This window comes from Panthera onca, chromosome C1 (assembly GCF_046562875.1).
Source record: "Panthera onca isolate mPanOnc1 chromosome C1, mPanOnc1 haplotype 2, whole genome shotgun sequence".
Classification (NCBI taxonomy): Eukaryota; Metazoa; Chordata; class Mammalia; order Carnivora; family Felidae; genus Panthera; species Panthera onca.
This window is the reverse complement of record NC_138346.1, coordinates 113,122,792-113,135,164: the sequence shown is the minus strand read 5'-3', so window position 1 is coordinate 113,135,164 and position 12,373 is coordinate 113,122,792. Positions and strand designations below refer to the sequence as shown.

Below are 12,373 nucleotides of genomic sequence, written 5' to 3'. Positions count from 1 at the left end.
AGCACGTGATCCTTCCTTGCTTTTGGCTCAGTTCATGATCTCACACTTTGTGAGATTGAGCCTGGCACTAGGCTCTGCCAGGATTCTCTCCCCCATCTCTCTCTGCTCCACCCCTGCTCGCCCATGCTCTCTCTCTCTCTCTCAAAATAAATAAACTTAAAAAATATATAACTCAGAATTGTTGAAAACTTCTGTTTACTGATTAGTGGATATGAAAGCTGAACCCACTGGCCAATCTTAACATCATCATCACAAGTCAAACTATTTAACACTAACAAACCAAAAGGGGGCATTTTAAAAATCAAATGACCCAGTTTCTTCAGTAAGTCAAAGGTCTGGAAAAAGGTAGAGGGGTGGGGAGGGCAGTTCTAGATTAAAATAGATTTACACATAAAAGTCATTAGGTGGATTTTGTTTGGATTTTGATTTATATTGAAAAAAACTGTAAAAAGATTTTACAGTTATAAAAATGTCCTCTAGAATGCCCCAACTTACGGGTTTGTCTGATTGCTTCATGGTGTTGCCCACCCTATTCCTCCAATTTGTCTGTCAACTGGAAGTTGGATGTATAAGATCTATTGATGCAGACTGTAATGTTTTTTTGTAGCAGTACTCTTAGGTGATGCAGAGTACTTCTATCACATGAGGATGCACGTAGTGTTAAATAGTTTGACTCGTGGTGATGATGTTAAGATTGGCCAGTGGGTTCAGCTTTCATATCCACTAATCAAATATAAAAAAATTTTAAGTGTGCACACTCGTTCTCTCTTAAAACTTTTTTTTTTTTTTTTTTTTTTTAAAGAGGAGAAAGTTCTCAACTCCCTCAAACTCTACCTTCACTACTGAGGTAGAAATTGGAAGAAATTCATGTATTTCTACACAGGAGTGGAAAGACTTCAAAGGCATATACGTAGAGTGGAACACAGATATCAGAAAAATAACTATTACTCTTTTAGGTTAGTGTTCTGTTGTTTTAAAAGTGCTCTCAACTGATCTAGGAAAAGAAGCTGTTTATGTGAGAAATAAAATTTCCCTTTAAACTACAGAACATACAAAAAATTAAAATATTTTTACAACGCACTTAAGTTCTTATTTTCCAATTCTAATCCTCTACCTCTACTACTAATTTTCCCAATGTTTGAAAATTCAACAATTTTGGCATTACAATTCTAACCATAAAGTAGAAATGAGTTGAAAGGCAGGTGTAGAGCAGAACAGTAACTAAAAATCCTAACAAATTTATTACGGCCTGATAAGAGGGCAGGGGCAGTAAGAGCTACAGCAGCAGATGGTACTTCCTCCTGAGTTGCAGGCACTCACCTCACACACAGAACCCAATCTTTCCACTATTTCCAAAGGCAGGAGCCAGGAGGAGCGGATGCTACCTGCTCAACACTTTTAGCAACTGCTGCTCAAGGACACCCATCAGAAGGCACAGGCTGCTGGCTCTGCTGTCTTCAACTCTTAAAGCCTGCGGGGACCTCTATCAAATCTTATCTTCCATTTAGTCACAAACACAACTAAACATTAGCAACATACAAACACTCCCACCAAAGCAAACCCACTTTATAAAGCTTAAGGGAAATCTTCACAGTGTGTACTACAGTAGCTTCAGCATTAGGAAAAAGAGCTTTAAATTGTCCAATTGGCTGTCAAAGCAAAAATAATCCACTACTTACTCACCAAAGTTGTAAAATGGATCCCTCTTATTGCTCACAGCAAAAACTTTCAAACTTTTTTACGTATTTGAGAAAATAATCTCAATTACACGATGACTTGAAAATTTAAAGTGTGGAAATGAGACAAACCTTTTCACTTATAATTTTTTCTTGCATGCCACAAACACTCCCGAATATTCTCATGTACGACTTTAATAAAACATTAATTCATACGACCCATTAAGACGCACACTTGAGTACGCTGTAAAAGAAAAATACCGTTTGTGGACAGGCTGCAAAGATTCACTTCTTTAAAGTTAACCCAGACTGGGCGACAAAACGTCCTTTCTGAAATTAAAAAGCCTTTCAAGCTGGAGGGCGAACACTAAGCTTCTGCCAGGCAATCATTTTTACTTTGTAGGTAGACAAGGTGACTAGTTTACACATTCGAAATGACTGCAACCACAAGAATCCCAAATCTAAGTTAGAGAAAACAACACCCTGCTGCCTCCCCATTTTTCATACGTTTTCCTGACCCGATCTAAGTCGGACCTTAAAAAGATCCAGCGAACATTCTTGGGCACGGACTCCACCTCTCACCGGCCACCTGGGCAGCAGCCCCCCACCACCCACACCGCACCTGCCCGCGCGCCAGTCCGCGCCCAGTTCCTCCTCCCTCGGGCCCCCAGAGGCCCGGTCCGTCCCACCGGACAAAGCACAGCCTGGGTTACCGCCGCGGGTGCCGCAAGGCCGTCCCCCCGCCCGGGCACCAAGCGACCCTAAGCCGCTGGCCCGACCTTGGCGCCGCCCCAGGCCGGCCGCACAAAGCGCCGCACTTCCGGCCGGCAGCGCCGCCGCCCGAGCCCGCCGCCCGGGCCCGCGCTCAGCCCCGGGCCAGACAGGGCGCAGCGTCCCGCCCCGCCCCCGCCCGGGGGCGCCCGCCTGCACTCACCGCGCCGCGGCAGCGGCAGCGGCAGCCTGGGCCTCGATGACCAGCGCACGCCGGCCCGGGGCGGGCTCGGCGGTGGGGCTCGGCGAAGGGCGAGCGCCGCGGAGGCCTGTTCTGATGCGGGGGCTGAGCCGCGAGGCCCCCGTCTCCGCCGCCGCCGCCTCCCCGGCCCGCGCTTCCAGTCGCTCCGCTCCGCCCGGCCCGCCTCTCCGCAGCCCGCGCTCCCCGCCGACGCTGCGCAGCCACCGAGCCACCGACCTCACTTCCGCCTGGAGCGCGCCGCGGCGGGGACGCGCCGGGCACGTGACTGTATGGCTCCGTCCGGACTGGGGTGGCGGCGTGCTCGCTCCCGCTGGCGTCTGAGAGACGCCCGGATGGAGTCTGCGGGGAGCACCGCGTGGTGCGACCCCTGGCTGGGCTACCCCAGGGTCCCGGCGTGCGGAGCTTGTAGGGCGAGAAGCCCTAGCAGCTAGCGGCGCCCGTGGGAACGTCTGTGTTGACCTTAAGGAATAGGTGCTTACTATGGACTTTTTCCTCGCGCCATTTTTGCCTTTCTAATGCAATATGGAAAGAACGTATTGGAACAGAATTGTACTGATTACAGAATTGTACTGATTTCTTAGAAAAAATGCATTTCATTTCGTATTTTTAAAATACGTACGATCCTGCCACTGTACTGCAGGAACCTGTGTGTAAATGCAGACGGCAAAGGTGCAGTAGTGGTGTGTGACCCGGTCCTGGCTGTGATGCCCAGTGGTGGCAACTGAGTAGAAGGCTCACTCAGCACCCCCAGCCAGGGCTGGTGTGGTGGCGTGCAGGTGAAGTGCTATCCCACAGAGCGGCATGGGAGCCCGGCCTTGAACACCCTAAGGACCGTCGCAACAAAGCACATCCCAGCGACGCTGGGGCACCACGTAGAGGCTGCAGGCATGGGCACTGACTGCATTCACTCTGCCAATCATTGTTTCCAGTGCTCTGCATTCCTTAAGTCATTTAATATTTGTGATAAATCATTTTACAATTGAGGGAATTAAGACACAAAAAGGCTGACAAGCTTTCAAGAACACGCTATTAGAAAGCCCACTAAGGATCCAAACCCCAACATCTGGCGTCAAAGCGCTTGCTTTTAAAGGGGGAGTTCTGAGTTTTAGTTTTCCCAGAACACCTCTAGCTACTTGCACGACATTAACAGAACCTACAAGGTCCTAGCCTGAACTGAGAGTCCGTGAGTCGGCTGTGGAGAAAGGTGGAGGAATCCTGAGATGCAGTCTGAGATGGGTCTCTTGTAAGGGTCTGAAGAGAGTTGGACAATCCTGTGGGCCTGTACTCAACAGAAAGAAACCAGCAGTTTATCTTGCTGACTGTGCAGGTAACAACCGGATCTGGAGGGACACTCACTACATACAGTTCCTAAAGACTCTACCCAGCATATCTGTTAAGAGTTCTGGGTACAGATTAAAGTAGTCTCAAAGGAGATGATTCCTGGCAAGCTGTAAATGTTGACAGTTGTAAAAAAAAACGTTACTTTTTAAAACATCCATGAGAATATAAACACTATGGTGATTCAATTCGCATTTTTTTTCCATTTAAAAAAGACATGAGTAAATTCTATAACTAAAAGTTTAATTGCTCCTTTTTCTCCTTCCACTGCCCCCACAGAATTTTACCCTAATATATTTGTGTGTTGAGCATCTTTTCTTTTTTTTATTGTTCTTTTTTTTTTTTAAGTTTTATTTCCTTATTTTGTGAGAGAGAGAATGGGACAGAGGATCCAAAGCGGTCTCCCTGCTAACAGCAGAGGGCCCGAAGTGGGGTTCAAACTCACAAACCCATGATCCTGACCTGAGCTAAAGTCAGATGCTTAACCGACTGAGCCACCCAAGTGCCCCCTTTTCTTTCTTTCTTTCTTTTTAAATTACCAGTTTCTGTCAGGATAACTAGGAAATGCTCCAAGACCAAAACCTCAGTGTCTTCACACAACAGAATTTTACTTCTCACTTACACATGAGGTCAAAAGCAGGAGGGATTGTCTGAAAAACTATACAAACAATAAGAGCATTCAGCAAAAACCAATAATCAAAATGAAAAAAATATATAGCTATCATGTATCTAAATAAAAACCAATTAGAAGATATAACGAAATGGTATAAAAGATCAATAGTATACAAGGATACTTACAGGATAGATAGATAAAAAAATAAATAAATAAATAAATAAAATGACATAATACCTAGCAATAAACTTTCATAAGAACTGCACAAGATTGACGTGAATAAAACTTTGAATAATCCCTGAATGGCACAAAAGAACACTTAAACACATGGAGAAAAACATATTCTTGGAAAAGTGGATTTAACATCAAAGAGATGTCAATGCTCCCTAAGTTAATTTACAAATTTAAATGCAATTCCTATAAAACGCCAATAATTATTTTTAACTAGATGAAGTGATTCTAATTTACCTCTAGGAAATAATCAAGAAGAATTAAAAGAAAGAATCTTTCAGGAAAACTTTGAAAGTAAAGAGTAATAGGGAGGGAGCTGGCAACTAGACCTACCAAATAAGAAAACATATTTAAAAGCCTCATTAAAGGGGCACCTGCCTGTCTCAGTCAGTAGTGCATCTGACTCTTGGGGTCATGAGTTTTAAAAAAATTTTTTTAAATAAAAGCCTCAATAAAGCAGTGTGTCACTGAAATATGAATATACAGACTAATGATATATATAACGTTAAACCCAGAAATACACCCAAATAATTTTGGGAAGTCACCAGGGATAAAGATCAATTATTCAATAAATGGCATTGGGACAAAAATATACCCATCTGAAAAAACATAAAATTGGGTCCATACCTTACACTATACTAGAATTAAATCCAAATGAAGAAAGATATGAATATATAAGAACAAGAAGAAAACATGGGAAAAAATCCTTTTTAATCTTAGAGTAAATAAGGCCATTCTAACTCCTGTTCAAAATCCAAAAGCCACATTATGAAAAACTTTGGTTTGGCAAAAAGTGCCATGAACATAGTCAAAAGACAGATGATTAACAAGGAATAAATAGTTCCAACACTTATGATAGACAAAGGGTTAATCTCCCTAGCACAGAGAACTTTCAGAAGTTAATAAGAAAAAAATCCTACAACTCAATAAAAAAACAATGAGGGGAGTTCACAGAAAAGAAAGTAAATGGCTCTTAATCACATGAAAAAAATCCAACCTCACTCAAGAGAAGAATGCAAGTTAAATTTCTTTGAGATAGCATTTTCCCCCATTTGATTGGCAAGCATCCAAAAAATTGACAGTACACCTTATTAATGTGGCTGTGGGGAAGCAGGCACATTGCTAGAGTGTAGAAGGGACCACTTGATGTATTATGACAAGTAATACACAAAATATTTGACTCAACAATTCTACTTCTGGGAATCTGTCTATAGAGATGCTTGCTGGTGTAAAATGAAATAGGTGCAAGCTCATACATTGCAGTATTTTTTAGAGTAGCAAAATATTGGAAAAACAACCCTAGTGTCCATCAATAGGGGACTGATTGGCTGGTTCATCTATACAATAAATTACTCTATAACTCAAAAAAGAAATGAGCAACCTTTCTATAAACTGAAATGGAGATACCATCAAGGTAGATTGTAAATAAACAAGGCAAAGGATGGAACTGTTTCACAGGCTGAGTTGTGTTCCCCCACCCCTAATTCATATGCAGAAGCCCTAACCCCCAGTACCTCAGAATCTGTACTTGCAGATAGGGCCTTTAAAGAAATAGTCAGGTTAAAATGAGGTCAGTGGGGTGGGCCCTAATCCAATCTGACTGATGTCTTTATAAGAAGAGGAGATTAGGATACAGACAACACAGATGTATGGACAGCCATGTGAGGACACAGTGTGAAGGGGTCATCTACAGGCCAAGGAGAGAGGCCTCAGGAGAATCTAACCCTACTAGCACCATGATCTTGGACTTCCAGCCTCCAGACCTGGGAGAACATAAATTTTTGTCATTTAAACTGTTTTTTTGTGTGTGGTGTTTGTTACAGTAGCCCTATTCAACTGTGTTAAAGAACATCATGATGTTCTTTAACTGTTAAAGAACATCATGATGTTCTTTAACAGTTAAAGAACATCATGATGTTCTTTAACAGTTAAAGAACATCATGTAAAAAGGGGAAATGAAACTATGTATTTACTTGTGTATGAATACAGACATAATTTCTAAAATCCAAGAAACTAAGCAGTGATTTACTGTAATGAGGCTACGGACAGAGTGGACCCTGAGCAAATGGAAGACAGGGAAGAGATGAATAATTTTCAAGGTTTGTTTTTCCTTTGAAATATATGAATGCATTACATACTCTAAAATTAAATCATAAATAAATAAAATCTCATAAATTTGCAGGAGTGTAAAATGGTATAATCATTTTAGGAAAAAGTCTTGTTATTTCTTAAAAAACTAATCATACACCTGTCCTATCGCCTAATAAATTGTAGGTATCTGCCAAAAAGAAATGAAAACATACATCCATTCAAAAGAATTGTACAAAAATGTTCATAGCAGTTTTATTGATAATAGCCAAAAATTGAAAGAAGTCCACACATCTATCATCAGGAGAACAGCTGAACCAATTCAGTAGGGTGCCTGGGGCCTGCTTACAATGGTTTGAACTGGCTCCTGAAAGCCAAAGGATACATTTTCAGGAATTTGGCAAGACACTTGGCAAGCACAATTATTAAGATTAGGTTATAGAAATTTATTAAAAACAAAAGACGCAAAAACTTATCCCTTCCTAGTTATTGTGTTTTACTGTTGCCTGTGCCCTAAGGCTCTTTGAGGCTCTTTGGGGCTATTGGACCTGCCTGGCGGAAATGCTCTATAACACTAAGCTGCAAGAGCTTCCTTTCCTGCCTCCCCTCCATGAGGTCACATTGTAGCCTGAACTCTGACCATGGTAGGACTATCTACATCATGCAACTTGTCCAATAATACTAAACAAGGCTTAATTTATTGCTTGCCAATTTTATAAACTTAAGAATATGATGGAGGGGGTGCCTGGGTGGCTCAGTTTGTTAAGTGTCCTACTTTGGCACAGGTCATGATCTTGCAGTTTGTGAGTTCAAGCCCTGTGTCAGGCTCTGTGCTGACAGCTTGCTCAGAGCCTGGTGGCTGCTCCAGATTCTGTCTCCCTTTCTCTCTGCCCCTCCCCGACTCACACTCTGTCACTGTCTCTCTCAAAAATAAATAAACATTAAAAAAATTAAAAAAAAAAGAATAAGATGGAGAAAATATTAATGTAGATTAAACTTCAAAGGGGATAATGTCTATAGTTTTCCCTTTATGAATAGCACAAAACATTTAGGAAATATTTTTCTAATATCCAAAAACTACTATCCTACTTGGGAAAGAAGTCACTCATGTCATTGACAAGCAACCGAAGTTCCAATAAGGTTTTTTCACTCAAATCTTACTGCTTAATATAAAGGGAAATATCAGTCTAGGTTATGAGACACCGTAACAATAAATTGCTCTTTTAAAGCATTAAATTTTGGGGTGAATTGGTACACAGCAGTACATAATCAGAGCAGCTCTCTCTTGAACAGCAACCCAATATCAGTCCCACATTGTGAAATCAATCTAGTCATTTATTGCCTGCATTTTAGAGTGAACTAGACTGGAAAACAACAAAATAAAAGAGTGCCTAGCACAAGAGTATGGTTAAGTATTACTTTGTAACTCTTCATATATATGGTTTTTTTTTAGTATAATTTATTGTCAAGTTGGCCAACATACAGTGTAAACAGTGTGCTCTTGGCTTCAAGAGTAGATTCCTGTGGTTCATTGCTTACATACAACACCCAGTGCTCATCCCCAAAAGTGCCCTCCTCAATGCCCATCACTCATTTTTCATATATATGTTTTTACATATATTATGTACTAGGTTATGAAGTAAATTCATTATGTAGGCGATAGTCAAAAAGTTGGAAAATACTACTCTACGGTATTTACCGAGAAACAGAATTATTTGTTCACAGGGTACCAGCATCTTAAAACTGACTAGATAGTGTCAAATTGCTCTCTAAAGGTTTGTAATAAGCTACACCATCCATAGTAAGATACAAGCTCTGATAGCTTCACGTATTTGTCACATTTAGTATAAAACTTTAAAATGTTTGCCAATAAGCTGAATGTGTAATGTCATCTCACAATTGTTTTAACTTCTATTTCTTATGCACCTGATATAATCCTTGTAAATAATTTTTGACCAGAGTCTGTTTATTATGGGATCATTGCCCTAAACAATTACTGGCTTACAGAGTACGAACTATGCTAAACTTCTATGTTAAATCTTATACCAAATTTAACTCTGGAAGGGTTGCACCAATCTATAGTTGCACAAGCACTGTATGCCACTCACCGTCTCATCAAATCCTTGTATTTAACATTTCATTAAAAACCTTTTAAAATTTGATCACTGAAAAACCACTTGTTTTAATTTGCATTTGTTAGATCACAGGCAAGCTTCATTTACAAGATTCATTTGTTGTATTTGTGTTTTCTCTTGTGTGAATGATTTACTCATAATTTTTTGCCTGTTTTTATACTGGAGTCTTAGGGTTTTTCATGTCAATCCGTTTGAGTTCCTTCTGCATAAAACTTGAGGAGTTAATAGGAGAACAACACTTTTTTCTCTTTACTATCTAGCTGGATACAAAGTTTTTAAGAGTGCAAAACTCTGTTTTGGTTCAGCATATTGGATTAAACACAGGGATCTACTCTTCCCTTCCAAACCCTGTTAAGGTAAAAGAAAATGTGTTTTTAATGTATTATTATATTTATTTTTTTTATTAATAATTTTATTATTACTTTAAGGAGTCTCCATGCCTACCATGGGCTTTGAACTCAGGACCCTGAAATCAAGAGTTGTATGCTTTACCAACTGAGCCAGCCAGGCTAGAAAAGTTATTTTTTTTATTTTATTTTTTATTTTTATTATTTTTTTAATGTTTATTTTTGAGAGAGAGAGAGAGAGAAAAAAAAATGTGAGTGGGGGAGGGCAAAGAGAGAGGGAGACACAGAATCTAAAGCAGGCTCAGGGCTCAGAGCTGTCAGCACAGAGCCCGAAGCGGGTTGAACTCAGAAACATGAGGTCATAACCTAGCTGAAGTCGGACACCCAACCGACTGGGCCACCCAGATGCCCCAAGAAAAGGTATTTTTAAAAGAAGGAATCCTGGGGCGCCTGAGTGGCTCAGTCGGTTAAGCATCCGACTTCACTCAGGTCATGATCTCGAGGTCCGTGAGTTCGAGCCCCGCGTCGGGCTCTGTGCTGACAGCTCGGAGCCTGGAGCCTGTTTCAGATTCTGTGTCTCCCTCTCTCTGACCCTCCCCTGTTCATGCTCTGTCTCTCCCTGTTTCTCCCTGTCTCTCCCTGTCTCCAAAATAAATTTAAAAAATAAAAATAAAAAAAATAAAAGAAGGAATCCTGAATAGTCCTGGAAAACAACTTAAGGATACTATTGGTTGACCAGATATTTACAGACAGTTGAGCATGGTAGAAAGCAATTAGGGTCCGAAGCTTCTCACTCAAGATGGCAGACCAAAAACACACTTTGGTCTTCTATTCCCTCTTTAGACTTCTATGAAATAGATAGTAGGTGTTTAATAAGCAACACAGCAAACTGAAGTAGTAATAGAGGCCGTGGTGAATGAGGGAGGAGAGGGACTCACTTTAATGTAAATGGTTTAAATAGGCAGAGCAGGTGTGAGGAGGGAGAGGGAAAGGTGGTGAGAAATAGCCTATGAACAGGGACAGTAATAGCTCTCTTTCCCATTCTCGTGTGCATGGACAGTTTCATGTTTATAGCGGGCAAAACCCCAAAAGAAGCGGCTCAACTGTCTGAAGAAAACTAAGTCTTTTCAGTAGATGTTGAGGGCAAAATAAAGTCAAATTTAAGTATGCAAAAACTCTTTGTTTCCTACCCAATAGAGACATTTCAGAATTTCTGTCTAGGAAGAGCAAAGGTATAGCAAGCTGAGTGAAAGAGCTTCCTAGTCCTGGGCTGGACTTCACTTTGGCTTGACCCAAAAGCCAAGTCTGTTTTCACTAGAAGATTTCCATTCCAAATAAAGTGGGATGTGGCATGGAGAGACATGACATATTACTTCATGTCTTATTTATTTTATTGAAGTTTATGTACTTATGTATGTATGTATTTTAGTAATCTCTACACCCAATCTCTGAGGCTTGAACTCATGACCCTGAGACTAATAGTCCCATGCTCTTTCAACTGAACCAGCCAGGCATCCGCATTTCCTATTTAGATTTTCTTTTCTAACCACAAAAGACTTAACATTTTCTTTTTTCAATTTTAGTACTAGCAAACAGGACAAAAAAGGGAGCACATAATTTGGTTTGACCAAGTTGAGGACCACAAATTCTATGGAGCCATGGAGCAAGGCGACTGATGAATATGGAGTCCTAGCGCGGTTCCTTGAAGCCCTCTTTCAGTTCTGGACCAGAGGACACATGTTCAGTATTGGCAGATATGGGGCTGGAAAGCAGGTATTCTTACCCCCACAGTTGGCCTTTTTCCTCCTATACTTTCTTGTCAGTAAACTTGGACAGAAAACCAATTTTACTGAGCACTGCTCCTCGTGAGAGTGCCCTTCAACCATCCTCAGATCAAATGCAGCACCAGGCCTAGTAGCAGCAAGTTGGGCATGCTGGTGTCAAAATGACTTAGGTGATTTGAGAGCATGTCAGGACACTCCAGAGGAGACTTTCATTTACCTCCTGCTTCCACTTATGGAGTCCCAGGAGTCCAGGCTGATTAGGATCTGCAAGTTGCTATTCGTATCACTAGTGACTGGCACACTGTGATTTTTCAATTCACCTTTATTGAATAAAGTGTTTGTAACCATGCACAAAACATGGTGATGGTGAGTGCTTGTGAGCTCTGCTATGTATGGTGGGATAGTGTATTAATAGCATAAGAGAACTGTTTTGACCTGAATTCAGATTAAAGAGATTGGAAAATTAAAAAAGAAAGAAAGAAAGAAAGAAAAGAAAGAAAGCCAATTTTACTAAACCAGAAAACTTACTAGGAGACACTTCCTGCTCCAGCTCCTAGAACGTCCACTTAAACCAAATTGGATTCAAATATTACCTTTTTCCTGTTGTCTAAGTGATTTAAAGTCAAGTGATTAATTGAAGAAAATTTGGAAAATACAGAAAAGTATGAAGAAATAAGTCATCCACAGCCCCAATGCTCAAAGACAAAATGCTTGTGTATTTTGGGACATTTCAACTCCAAGCCTTGAAAGATACCTAAGATTAACACAGAAGATAGGGCTAGCCTTATCACTTTACTGACAGATGGTCAGGAACTTCAGTGATGTCAGGTAATTTGCTCAGGCTTATTCTTGGGTAGTGGGACCAGGAAGAATTCTAGAAGACTCCAATCTCTGAACTCTTTGTTTACTAAGTCACACTATTTTACAAAACATTAGATTGGAAAGCATCACAGGACTCCCCACCCTGAATTTCTTTTCCCAGAGAGAAGCGAGGTTAAGACAGGAGCTCTTGCCAATTCAGTTTGGAGTTTTGAAGCCCATTAACTACAGGCCTTTCCTCCAATTTTTAAAATTTAAAAAATGTACGTGTGTGTGTGTGCGCGCACGCAGTGGAAAGAGAGAGAGTTTACATGCAGATGTTAAAAATGAGAGAGCAGTCCCCAAAGGGAGTCACTTGTGCCAAATTCC

General features: G+C 40.9%; 1 protein-coding gene across 4 annotated transcripts in view; it reads right to left on the bottom strand.

The window, feature by feature from the left end:
- The window catches only part of FAM168B (family with sequence similarity 168 member B), a 35,969-nt gene extending 33,145 nt beyond the window's left edge, over positions 1 to 2,824 (bottom strand). For 2 of the 4 annotated variants that reach the window (XM_060623863.3, XM_060623866.3), the window contains exon 1: positions 2,611 to 2,722. The gene's annotated coding sequence lies outside the window, so the exon portion shown is untranslated. Of the gene's footprint in view, positions 1 to 2,298; positions 2,470 to 2,610 lie in introns of those variants that run through there. The other 2 variants (XM_060623864.3, XM_060623865.3) reach the window with 2 other exon arrangements.
- Between the last annotated feature and the right edge of the window lie 9,549 nt (positions 2,825 to 12,373).